Genomic DNA, 13,992 nt, shown 5'->3' with positions numbered 1-13,992 from the left:
TCGTGCTATGTGAGAACATTGCCTTTTTAAAACATGCCATAAATCTCTGAGCAGACTTGAGTGGAACAGTGGAGATGGTTATGGAGTTCTAGTGATCCAACTTCAATCTTATCCTTGGGTGCTGTCTGTGGTAGAGTTTGCACATTCTCCTTGTGACTGGATGGGGTTCCTCTCGATACTCCAGTTTCTTCCCCTAACCCTGGCGGTAGGTTAATTGGCCACAATAAATCACCCCTAATGTGCAACAGAATGGTAGAATTTCCATGAGTTGATGGAAATGTGGGGAGAATAAAATGGGTTTAGTGAGTGGCTGCTCAATAGTTGGTGCATATTGATAGAGTTCTAGTAATTAATATATTATTTTTTAGTGCATTATTTCGAAGTTGAGAAACTTCTTTTTGGAAAAGGTCTATAAAATCATGAGGGGAATAGATTGGGTGAATGCACACAGTCTTTTACCCAGGATAAGGGAATCAAACCCAAGTAAACATATGTTTAAGGGGAGGGGAGCAAGATTTGATTCAAAGATTCTTTTCATTCAAAAGATGTCTTTAGGAGATCAAAACCTGAACAAAGTTAAAACTAGATGGGAGGATGACCTTGGTAGTGATCTGTCTGAGGAATGCTAGACAGAAGCACTGAAAAGAGTCCATTCCTCATCATCATGTGCTAGATTGGGGCTCGTACAATTCAAAGTTTTACACAGGGTTCATTTAAGTAAAGCCAGGCTTGCTGACATATATCCGGGGACAGACGCTGGTTGTGACAGGTGTTCCTTCTCTCCAGCCAATCTAGCTCACGCATTCTGGTCCTGCCCCAAACTTGGTGACTACTGGGCAGTGGTTTTTAAAACCATCAGTGAAGTCCTTGGGGTGACAGTGAGGCTTTGCCCACTTGTAGCTGTATTCGGCGTAACAGATGGAACTTTGGGTTTAAATGCAAACCAGTCTGACATCATTGCATTCACATCGCTTTTGGCAATTGGGGAATTTTGTTGGTCTGGAAATCTACAACTCCTCCATCTGCTGCCGCTTGGCTGGAGGATGTAATGTTCTTTCTAAAACTAGAAAAGGTCAAATTTACACTGAGGGGGATCTGTGAAAAAGCTTTATTCAAAATGGGAAGCTTTTTTGTTAGATTTTGAGAGTCTAAAAGAATTACCCACTGACTGAGGGCACTTGATTGTGGCTGGGCATCTGCCTTTAAATATGTTTTACTTTTATTTATTTACTTTTTTGTTTGTTTATACAAGTATTGATTACCTCACAGGACAGTTGATGCATAATAAATGAGTGTATTCTGAACCATCTGGTAGGCTGTGTGTATGTATGGGCCTGCGCCTTGGAAGAATGGAGAGGTTTTGCTGTTAAAATGTGCATTTGTATTGGTGATATGTTGTATTGTGAACACATCAGCTGCCAAGGGGTGTCCAGGAAGGGTGGGTGAGGGTTATTTTGTTGTTATGGATAAAAACAAAAATGGAGGGGAATGTAATGCACTACGTCAGCCATATTGTATCTTTCCTTCAATAAAAAAAATTAAATATTAAAAGATTTTAATCTCGTAATCTCTTACTGTGCTGGGATTTGGAACAGATCTGGGAGCCTGGTGCCAGGCATGTGAATAACATGGCCTGCCCATCAGAGTTGACAATGGGTAGTTAGGAACACAGTGCTGGAGCTGTTAGAATGGGAGAGGATACTTATTTGGTTATCCAGGCATTAGATTCTGATGATATTGCAAACACAGCATTTGTGATATGTCTTCAATTACCTCGTGCCTGCTGTCTACCTTCTCATCTTTGAAACATACAGGGTGATAATGATCATCACTGCCCTGTAAACTAAGAGCTGGAGATCTTGGACTTCAGATTGTTAAACGCTGTGTTTAGTTTAATTTGGTTTAGTTTAGAGATACAGCGCGGAAACAGGCCCTTTGGCCCACCGAGTCCGCACTGACCAGCGATCCCCACACACTAGGGACAATTTACACTGATACCAAACCAATTAACCTACAAACCTGTACGTCTCTGGAGTGTGGGAGGAAAACGAAGATCTCAGAGAAAACCCGCGCAGGTCACGGGGAGAACGTCCAAACTCCGTACAGACAGCGCCCGTAGTTGGGATCGAACCTGGGTCTCCGGCGCTGCATTCGCTGCAAGGCAGCAACTCTACCGCTGCACCACCGTGACCGCCCACTGTGCTGGCACATTGAAGACGATGATGAATTTCTTCATCAGTCTGCCAATGCTGAGATTAGGTTATGTGAAGAGATTCATGTCTCCATCGTCTCGTCATAGACCTTTATTATTTGGGGCAGTGGTTTCTAACGTGGACAGACTGGCGAGGACCCTGGTTGGAGTATGTTCGGTGAAAAGCCCATTGTCTCGAACGAGAAGTTATGGTGAGCAGAACATAATCCTTCACACATTTTGGGTATGTTAAATTAAATCTGAAGAGAGATCTGAAGAATGGTCCCGACACTATGCCATCTGTCCAGCCCATCCACAGATACTGCCTGTCATGCTGAGTTACTCCAGCGCATTGTGTTTTGCTCAAGTTTTCAACATCTGCAATTCCTTGTGATCTCCATGTTAAAATAAATCCTGTCCACCCAGGAGAAGTTTCCATGTGGTAAACTGGTCACGAGTCCCATTGATCAAGACATGGTCAACTTCTTTCTTTTTTTCAATTTCTATTATTATATCTTCATTATATCTACAAGCCAAGTGAGGTGAGAGCCTAACATTCCCAGCATGGATAAGACTGTGGAAGCCAAAACCATGCCCTTAACATGGATTGTAGTAGTTTCAGCTGGCTTTTGTGACTGTTGCAGCCTGGGGATTGCGTTGGGTGGAGGGGGGGGGGGGGGGGGGGGGGGGGGAGGGGGAGGGGGGGGAGGCAAGGCTTTACTAATATCTCACTCAGGCTTAGCAAATGAATAACATCTCAGCAGTAATGTCCACCGCCTCACTGATTGTTAATACTCCCTCTCAATGATCAACATTCCCTTTGATGTGTCAGGGTAAAGAGTTAAGTAGATCTTATTAGTGGCAGAGAGGTATCCATCTTGATGGAAGGCACATCCCTGCCATACATGTAGATCTTGTCAACATGAGCAACCACAGATCAGGCGACTCCTACTCTCCTGCCAATGCCATCCATCGTTGTGTTAGTAATTGAAAACTAAAGAAAAACATTGATTGAAAAGGTTGATATCATCAAGGCACACAAGCTCATCTTTGGAGGTGTACAAGAAGTCAAAATTTAATGATTCATCCCGAGACCCAGTCTAGCTCCATTCCCAAATTATGATATTAAAACAAATTTATCTGTTCAGAGCTGTAGCGGTCTTGAAATAACGAAATTGTGAGTTTATTAACTGAGGTTTTTTGCAATATTCCAACCCAGTGCAGATCAGGAATATCTGTGCTAAACAATGGCTCAAATAAATCTGTTCTGAATTTCTAATTTTGTTCCATCTCTTTCCTTATTCCTTTTACAGTGTTCTGGATTAATAACACCAGCGACTCAACTGTTCTACAACCAAATCATCTCCATGTGGAACCTGGGAGTTAAATGAACGGTTGCAGTAGCTGGAGAAATACTCACTCTGCTGGGTATTTGTGCTACGTATGGTCTTTGGAAGCAGTCTTTTCTTTTCCAGTAACTAGAGAAGGGAGAATTCACTGTGTAAAGAATCATGGCCATAACTTCATGTCTATCACCATAAAGCAGATGATGGAGCAGGCATTTGGCATGCCATTGGACATTTTAGTTTCCGTATTGTCAGGAGTATCAAGTCATTGAATGAAACTGCCGATCACCAAGCTGTACCCCTTTTTAAGGACCGTTAACTAATGCAATGATAATTTAGTTTAGATTCGTGGAGAGACGCAGTGTGGAAACGGGCCTTTCGGCTCACTGAGTCCGCACCAACCAGCGATCCCTGCACATTAACACTATCCTCCACACACTAGGGTCAATTCACACTTATACCAAGTCAATTAACCTACAACCCTTTACGTCTTTGGAGTGTGGGAGGAAATTGGAGATCTCGGAGAAAACCCACATGGTCACGGAGAGAATGTACAAACTCCGTACAGACAGCACCCGCTGTCGGGATCGAACCCGGGTCTCCGGCCCAGCAAGCGATGTAAGGCAGCAACTCTACCGCTGCACCACTGTGCCGCCCTAATGATACTCTAATGATACCAAAACAACGAATTCAAATACATGTTCCATGGGTGAAAATATTCCTCCATTCACTTACTTTCCTTCAATCCCATCTGCTATCAACAATATCTCATCATTGATCAGTTATGGAGAGTGGTCTCAACTCTTTTGCTAATCTTCATTTCTTGCATGGCAATAAGTACTTTGATTTTCCATTTTAACGCGTCTTTGAAATTGAATATACCTACAGCTTGTCCTACTGAATGTGATCATCGACTTCCAGATTGAAAGCAAAGCCTTGGGTTTCATTTTACATAGAAATATTAGGCAGAATTGCATAAATTTTAAAATCCGACAGAACGGAATTTAATTTAATTAATCAACAAAATATATTAACATCATTGTATTTTGAGTTGATGTTTTCAGGGGCGACTTCTTAAATATTTTCTCTATTCCATTCAAACAGTTTCCCAATAAAAGCCTTGATGGAACAAACACAAAACAAATCAGTAGGAAGGAACTACAGATGCTGGTTTAAACCGAAGATACACACAAAAATCTGGAGTAACTCAGCAGGTCAGACTGGAGAAAAGAAATAGGTGACGTTTCAGGTTGAGAAGAAGGGTCTCGACCCGAAACGTCACCCATTCCTTTTCTCCAGAGATGCTGTCTGACCTGCTGAGTTACTCCATCTTTTTGTGTAAGAAAATAACTGCAGATGCTGGTACAAATAGAAGGTATCACAAAATGCTGGAGTAACTCAGCAGGTCAGGCAGCATCTCTGGAGAGAAGGAATGGGTGACATTTCGGGTCGAAACCCTTCTTCAGTTTGAAGAAGGGTCGCGACCCGAAACGTCCCCCATTCCTTGTCTCCAGAGATGCTGCCTGACCCGCTGAGTTACTCCAGAATTTCGTGATGCCAGCTTTTTGTGTCTTTCTTCAGAAAACAAATCAGCACTGATACAGGGTGCAGGCAATGGTATCTAGACCCATGTGATGATCACTAAATCATGATTCAAACTCCAGGTAATTTGCAAACTTTGTCTCCCTCCACTGACCTTCAAAGCACGAGCTCACATCATCTTCCCAGCTACTTTCCCACAACTATCAGGTTATTGAATCAATCTGCACAACCATAATCCTAACTTGGCAACAGAACACTGCAGATCACCTCTTGCACTCCCATAGATTTGTTTTCTAATTGCATATTTCTGCACTAATGCCTTGTTTGTTTCCACAGTCTTTTTAGTTTCACCGTTTTGTGGAATTTACATGTAATCTATATCTTGTGTGTTATCTGAGCCTTTGTGCCACTTGATCTGTCCCGTGCCATAATTATGCATAAGACAATAAATGTGACTTGACTCGACTTAAGATTTGAGCAATGTTGAACATATGTTGGCTTTGACATGATTTTCATGTCCCCTGAATGAATGTAGGAAAATAACTGCAGATGCTGGTACAAATCGAAGGTATCACAAAAAGCTGGAGTAACTCAGCGGGTCAGGCAGCATCTTAGGAGAGAAGGAATGGGTGACGTTTCAGGTCTGAAGAAGGGTCTCGACCCGAAACGTCACCCATTCCTTCTCTCCTGAGATGCTGCCTGACCTGCTGAGTTACTCCAGCTGTTTGTGATGCCTCCCATGAATTAATGATTTAAAAAATAAAGATGAAAGTTCACTCATTTTCTTTTAACATTTTCCAGACACCATTTATGAATTTTGATTTTGATCAAATTAGAGAATCAAGCACATCCTTCTAACTTTCTGACAGCCTCAGTCATTCCTCAATGATGAAGTACAACAGCAAATTAGAGCATAGATTCCGGCTGTAGTACAAAAATTGTCCTAGATATACCGATTGTAAAGCATTGTGGTTAGCTGCAACCTTTGTGTTGGCTGTAATACCTTAGATAATTAACCATTATCAATTCAGATTCTTTCTTCTCAAATGCCTTGTTATTGGCTCTGCAATGTATTTCCCTCTCTCCTCAAATTTCCTGCATGAATCCCTCCAATTTGATTTCCACCTTCTTCCTCATGAGTCATGACACTGATGAATCAGACTGTGGCTGTAATTATGGTGTACTAATGCTCTTTGTGATTCTCAATTTCATAGAGCATCTGCAACTACCTTTCCTCAATGCTCTCCTTCGTCTTGACAAAACCATCTGAAGACACCGAAAAAGCGATAAAATGACCCCCAGCCCTCCCTCTCTATCTTTTTCTCAAGCCTTCAATTACTCCTCCACACTTGCTCATAGTGTAACCTTCTTCAATCAAATTTTAGGAGCATTGAAGCCATCATCCTTAGCCCTCACTGTTGCTTGCAGTTCTGGCTTTCATTCTCCATTGACTTTGTTCCAAGATGCCCCAGATTGTTCACCACCGTAGGATGCTCATCCTATCCTCATTCTCAATAATCTGATTTCCACCATTGTATCGTCAGCTGTTTGTGTGTCCTCTGCCTTCGTTTTCCCTTCCGAAGCACAGCCCCACTACGTCCCCCTTGAATTCTGTATTTCAGTGCGATCATGACTATCTCCGCAGACTCTACCTGCAATAAATGTCAGTGCATCCAAAACAACGGTTTGTAACCTATCAATCACCATCTATCCTGTCACCACTGGGTCCAGTGATTCAATTTTCTCCACAACCTCCTTGCTTCTGGAAATTCTTCCAAGCTGCAAACTTTCATGAACACATTGATTCTATCTTTTTGTACACTTCCTCATCCCTGGCATTCATCCCACAACTGCCTGCTATCAATTTGTTGACTCGAAGACATCTTATGGAATCTGCTTCCTATCTTCTCCTCCACATTAATTTATTTTAGGGCTTTCAACCACTTTCCACATGCCTTTAGTTACCCATCTGAATCGTAAGTTCCTTGCCTTGCTGCCCAATTTTCTTTACAGCTTTGTGAAGCTTCCCATGTCTAATCTATGAGTGATCAGTTACCAATTTAATTTGGTCAATACTAGACTTGGAAAAAAATACTGGATCCACATTTGGCAATGATTTCAGGAAGTAATGAACTGGTTATGAGTGTATAGGTTTATCAGTAAAGCATGGGTAATTCTGAAAGTTTAACCCATTTGCCTCCTGTGACCTACCTTTTAAACTGCCGATTGAATGGTTCCAGAGTTTCATCCTTGGATGCCCTATCCTCTGCTCTCTGTGCTCAATGGCCAGGACCATTCCAGAGCTCTGGCAGTGCAATGTTTTAACTTCAGCATTGACTACCTCAGATTCAAGGTGTCAAGGTTAGTTTATTGTCACATGTACCAAGTAAGGTACAGTGAAATTCGAATTACCATTCGGCCATACTATAAAAAAAAAGCAACACGACACACAACTACATAAAAGTTAACATAAACATCCACCACAGCGGATTCCCCACGTTCCTCACTGTGATGGAAGGCAATTCAGAATTTGACACTCTTGGTTAAATGCCGGTTGCTTGAATACCTCTACTAGCCAGCTCCACCTATTTCTTCAATTATTCCTAATTTTGTTGTTCTCTCTACCACAGTTGTCAGTAGCACAAAACTCCATGTACTGATGGCATTCTCTTCACTGTTCCCCCAGTTAGAAGTCACCGGAGGTCAGCAGCTCGTGCTCTTGTGTTTCACGGTGACCATTACTCACCGCGCTACACTAGCTCCAGCTTGGACAACATCCTGATCTCACAATTCCCATTCTTGTTCTCACTGTCTTTCCCCTCACTAGATCAGTCATCTCCCCTAACGTTATAATTCTTCCAATTATCTGCCTGGATTCTTGATATTTTCCAATGATAATAGCTTTGCCACAGGTAGCCATGTCATCAGCAACCAAGGCCCTAAACTTTGAATCTGTTCCTTACATTTTTTTCTGTGCTTTCCTTCTTTTTTGACCCTCCTTGAAAACCCATTTCCTTGATCAGATTTGTAGTCATTTGCTCCAAAGACTCATTCTGTAACCTGGCATCGGGATTTGTTTCATGATAATCCCATGAAACATCTTGGCATGGTTTGCAATGGCTCGAAGGGCTGAATGGCCTACTCCTGCACCTATTGTCTATTGTAAACAGATATAATTGTTGGGGTTATATCTCGGCTTCGGGGATAGTTGACAGAGAGCCTTCCTCTATTCCTGTCAGAGTAGGAATGTTCAGAAGAGGCATTGCAGACTTGAGCACATATCTAATAAGACTTTCACTGAAGGTTCGTGGGTTGGTGGGGTAATTGTCAACAGTAAATTGACCCCGTTGCGTAGGTGAGTTGTTGATAACATGGGATTAGTGTAGGAATGAATGGGTAGTTGATGGGTTGGCAGAGATTGGATGGGTTGAAAGGCTGATTCCCATACTTGATGACTTTATGTATGAAGGAATGCTGCTCATTTGGAGGTGCAGGGTTTGGATGAGACATCAAAACCGCTGATTTGAAAGATGTCAGGACACTATTTGAAAAGGAAAGAGGGTGGTCAGAACAGATATCACTCATCAAATCCCAAGATAAAAATAATAAAACAAACATAGATGCTGTAAATCAAATGATTTGGGTTATTTATTTAGTTAATTTTCTTGGGACTTTGTTTTGCAAAATGATTGACATCGTTGTTAGAAAAGTGACACACTTTCAACAAACTTAATGAACTGTAACGTGAGTTGAGGCATCAGGAGGTGCTGATCCTGAGTGGTTTAAAATGAACAAAATATGTCCATAATACATAGTCCTCAGTCCAGTCACATGTACCCATGTGCAATATAGTGGTGTAAAGAAATGTCATACTCCAATTCCAGAAATCTGTTTTGGAGAAGCCAGTGGAATTGAAGTTTGGAAGCAGTATGCACCATGCATAATCTGCCCTGTAACACATATAACATGTGAAACCAAGAACGTATTTCAATCAACTTAGTTGTTCTTTTGTAATTATCTGGGACATGGCTGAGTTTGTGTAGCAGCTATCCGACTGAATTCTATCAAAGGCCTTTTGAAGATTGACACAAAGTGCTGGAGTAACTCAGGTCAGGCAGCGTCTCTGAAGAAAATGGATAGATTTTAGATTTAGATTTAGATTTAGAGATACAGCGTGGAAACAGGTCCTTCGGCCCACCGAGTCCGCGCCGCCCAGCGATCCCCGCACATTAACACTATCCTACACACACTAGGGACAATTTTTACATTTACCCAGTCAATTAGCCTACATACCTGTACGTCTTTGGATAGGTGACATTTCGGTTTGGGACTCTTCTTTACACTGATTGTAGGAGGGTGGGGGTGGAGGGGGGGGGGGGGGGAACTGAAAGCAAGAAAAGACCAGGAGCAGCAACAGGTGAGCTCAGACAGGGAGGATCCCCGATAGGCTGCCTGGTGGTCAGGGTCAGTGTGATCCCAAGGGGATTACGTTGTTGTGAACTGTGGAACTGGTTAACTGACTTTTAGTGGAGGAAGAGGAACAAAGGTGGATGGGGGATTCGGGAGGGGGAAATTGAGCGGAGGGGGGGAGGGAAGTGTTTGTGGACTTTTTGAATTTCTGAGCACCGTCATTCCATAGTCCACCTGGGACCTCACCTTCCAATATAGTTGGAGATATTCGCTCTCCAGGATCTCTTTATTTGAAGCAATATTATTCTTTTATAGTATTAAGATATTAAGAGTTATATATTGAGATTTTTTGAACCCATACAATGAAGGAAATGGTTCAGCTGGTGTGCTGAATGGAAGAAAAAAAACCTTCATAGCATTTCAAGTCCGCTTGCTTTCTCCTGTACCAATTTTAATTTGCTTTTAGATTGGGAGAGTTCAGAAATGTCATATTAATCAAAGAACAACACAACAAGGAGTGAAGGAAGGCTTTGGTGATTGCAACTAGAGAAGAATTAAAGTAGAGAAGTGATCAAACAGCACTAAGCAGTTGTTGGAGACATGGAGGCAGTTGTGTGGATGCAGATCTTAAATTTACTGGATTAGTAATCCCGAGGCCTTAAATTACAATTCAAATTCACAGGTTCATACCGTAACAGCATAGATGAGTGATTGAATCTGGGAGGTAGTTGATGGAATGTGAAGAGCAGACAATGGGATAAGTGTGGGACTGGTGTAAATGGGTGGTCAATTGTAGGTGGGCACTCAGCGAGATGAAGGGTCCACTTTCATGCTATATAACTGGAATATGTAGAGCTGTGAATTGTAACCCAAATGCTGGCCTTATTCTTCACTGGTGTTCATTTGCAGCATCCAGAATGAGATCTCCCCCCCCCCCCCCCCCCACTCTACGACAGCCTAGGACATCCCAGATTCTTTCACTCACCAAGCTGATGGGGTAATTTAAAGTGGTCCATTAGCCCATAACCTGCACCTCGATGGGATGTGGGAGGTAACCAGGAGAAATCTGAGACAACATTAGCAGAGACAACATGCACACTCCACACAGACAACATCGGAGGTTCGATTTGTATGACTTATCTGTTTATTTGAATAACAACTATAAATGATGGAAGTAGTGACACTTGTAGAGAGGGAATCATGGGCAAAATGGATGAAATTTGAAAGTTAAAAGCTAAGTTAAGATCTCGCAAGTTCATAAATTCTAGGGGCGGAATGAGGCCATTCGCCCCATCAAATCTACTCTGCCATTCAATCGCGGCTGATCTATCTTTCACTCTCAACCCCATTCTCCTGCCTTCGCCCCATAACCCCTGGCACCCTTACTAATCAAAAATCGAAAAATCTCCACCTTAGAAATATCCATTGACTTGGCCTTCACAGCCTTCTGTCTCGACCCGAAATGCCGCCCATTCTTTTTCTCCAGAGGTGCTGCCTGACCCGCCGAGTTACTCCAGTGTCTATATTCCGCCTCCGCAAATGATTGTCGGTGCTCAGTGCATTTCCTGCATTTGACCCGTGATTTCCAGAAGCCACAGTATTCTGCTTTTCTTCATTGGTTAGGTTTAGTGGGCCATGGTGGAGAGGGGGAAAAGACCACAGGGACTACCTCCAGAGCATGCAATCCTCAACTGGATCAGATGGGCAAAATATTTAGCAAATCTATTTTTAAAAACATATAGTGAATGACACAGAGTCCCAGGGCCGTGACATAACAACTGCAGAGACCAGTTGCATCTCATTTCATGGAAACATCATTCCAATTAGCAGAAACCACAAAGTCCGCTACATCTGCCTACATCTTCAGGGAGAGGAGCAACTGATCACTTTAACCAGATATAAGGAATGCACCAGTGCATTGAATGCACTCAAAGCAATTTTGCTTGCTGCATTGCTCCCATGCAAGTGTGAATGTCACATACTTTTGTACTTGTTCAGTTAATGGACGATAATGAGTGATTTTTTTATTTATTTTTAATTTTATTTTAAATAGGTGCAGGAGTAGGCCATTCAGCCCTTCGAGCCTGCACCGCCATTCAATATGATCATGGCTGATCATCCAGCTCAGTAGCCTGTACCTGCCTTCTCTCCATACCCCCTGATCCCCTTAGCAAAAAGGGCCACATCTAACTCCCTCTTAAATATAGCCAATGAACTGGCCTCAACTACCTTCTGTGGCAGAGAATTCCACAGACTCACCACTCTCTGTGTGAAGAAATGTTTTCTCATCTCGGTCCTAAAAGACTTCCCCCTTATCCTTAAGCTGTGACCCCTGGTTCTGGACTCCCCCAACATCGGGAACAATCTTCCCGCATCTAGCCTCTCCAACCCCTTAAGAATTTTATATGTTTCTATAAGCCCAGTCTATCCAGTCTTTCCTCATATGAAAGTCCCGCCATCCCAGGGATCAATCTGGTGAACCTTCTCTGTACTCCCTCTGAAAAGCTTTCTTTTGCGTACAGTACAGCCGAGATCCATAGCTCCCGAGAAACAGAAGCAGCCTGGATAAGAGATTGGAGGGTTGGGTAATAATTGGTAGACTATGAAACATATGAAACATGATCACATTGAATGGTGGTGCTGGCTCGAAGGGCCGAATGGCCTACTCCTGCACCTATTGTCTATTGTCTATATGACCTTTACAGACTGATCAAAGCTTTGTTAATTTGGGGAATAAGTGTCAGTTCGAATGCACAATATGGTTTACATTGTAAGTTGTTTGTGAAATAGAAATTACCAGAGGTTGTTTACTGTACAGTACATTAAGATTACTCAAACCCAGATGGAACTCTGCTTATTTTTTTCCTTCCTGAATCCTCTGAGAATTTCAGTTGCCGTGAAGCTGCCGTGAGTACAATAGAGTGAAAAATATGATATCACCATCATGGCAGCAATAACAGGTCACAGGAGGCTCGGGGATAAACTCAGTCACCTAGGCAATCAGCACAGGAGCCCTCTCTGCATTTCCTCTTCTTGTGCAGGTGCCTTTGTCAGCTGATCAAGGAGCCAGGCTTGAAATTCATCCACTACACATGCCTTACCCCCGGCAGGTGTGAATAACCATCCTTTCAATTACAAAACATACCGAGAAGCTCTGAGGACTGATGCTAAAATGGACAACAAACTATTTAAATGGTTAACGTTTAAAATGTTCCCCATTTTTTCCAGGCGTTATTCCATTTAGTACTTGACACGGTACTTCGCAATACATTTGCTCAAAGGTTAAAAATATAAAAGAAACACACTGGGGACTAATAGTTTACGAAAAATAACCCACCAACTGTACTCATGGGTAATGTGGCCCCAACAGAAGTGCTCTGTTTTCCATATAACAACGGTCCCAAAATAATTCCTATTAATTTCACAAAAAAATATGATTTTTAAATAAACCGTGTCACTTCAGAATGCCACTTTTTGATGCATTAATTACACTGGAGGGATTCACAAGGGATCAAAGCTTATTTGGTTTGAAATGCATCTCAGACATGCAATTGAGTCCAGAATTTTAGAAGAGAGATGACATTCTCTCCCTTGCAACACCTTTTGAGTTCCAAATTCTAGAACAAGGATAACTTTTCCTCCATTTCTATGGGTGATTTAATGGAATGGTTTCCAATGTCGTGTGAAAGACAGAACTGAAGCCGTTTCCTTGGGCAATATTTTACCACAAAAACACCTGCTGCTGCTGCTGTTGTTGTTACAAATAGTGGGCGTGTGATAGATTGCACAAAGTCCCAGCACAAGAAAAAACTTTCCATTGGTAGCTATTGGGAAATATCAACCATTGGGTGTGAATCACTCAATACATCGCACAAATAGTGCAAAGAAACGGCTCAAAGATAATTGCCTCTCATTAATGAAAGTAATTGATACGAGGAGAGTCTGAAAGCCAAAACTTGGTTATCCAAAAGAGCTTTTGTACCAAACAACGTAGCATTCAGATCGGGATTTTCATAACATGGGAGTAAAAGCCAAAGGACTTGATACTGCAGATCACCGAGCCACACAAATATGAATCAACAACCCTAAAGAATAGGAATTTTACCACTTTTGTCACTTTATGGTAAGAATTTCGACCTTGTGCGAGAGCACAGAACAGGAAATAAATTTATTTTTTGTTTACTTTAGAGATACAGCGTGGAAACAGGCCCTTTGGCCCACAGAGTCCAGGCTGACCAGCGATCACTAGTTCTATCTTATCCCGCTTTCTCATCCTACACATTTACAGAAGCCAATTAACTTACAAAGCCGCATGTCTTTGCAATGTGGGAGGAAACCGGAGCACCCGGAGGAAACCCACGCTGTCACAGGCAGAATACAGACAGCTTCTGAGGTTCGGATCAAACCCGGGTCTCTGGCACTATGAAGCAGCAGATTTACCACTGCACCTCTGTGCAGCGGTAGATTTGACCAGACTCTTTTAATATTTAAACTTGTGCAGAG

At 42.3% G+C, this 13,992-nt stretch overlaps 1 protein-coding gene and 1 long non-coding RNA gene across 3 annotated transcripts in view; both read right to left on the bottom strand.

The window, feature by feature from the left end:
- Positions 1 to 13,992, bottom strand: part of LOC144606793 (uncharacterized) — a 538,285-nt gene that overhangs the window by 65,140 nt on the left and 459,153 nt on the right. The window lies entirely within an intron of this gene.
- The window catches only part of LOC144606861 (uncharacterized), a 53,130-nt gene that overhangs the window by 30,632 nt on the left and 8,506 nt on the right, over positions 1 to 13,992 (bottom strand). The window contains exon 1 of one of the 2 annotated variants that reach the window (XM_078423300.1): positions 3,612 to 3,671. The exons of the other annotated variant lie outside the window; for it this stretch is intronic. The gene's annotated coding sequence lies outside the window, so the exon portion shown is untranslated. Of the gene's footprint in view, positions 1 to 3,611; positions 3,672 to 13,992 lie in introns of those variants that run through there. 2 annotated transcript variants of the gene reach the window in all.

The sequence above is a fragment of the Rhinoraja longicauda genome, chromosome 27, assembly GCF_053455715.1.
Source record: "Rhinoraja longicauda isolate Sanriku21f chromosome 27, sRhiLon1.1, whole genome shotgun sequence".
Taxonomy (NCBI): Eukaryota; Metazoa; Chordata; class Chondrichthyes; order Rajiformes; family Arhynchobatidae; genus Rhinoraja; species Rhinoraja longicauda.
The sequence above is the reverse complement of the archived record's forward strand: the minus strand, read 5'-3'. Positions and strand labels throughout refer to the sequence as shown.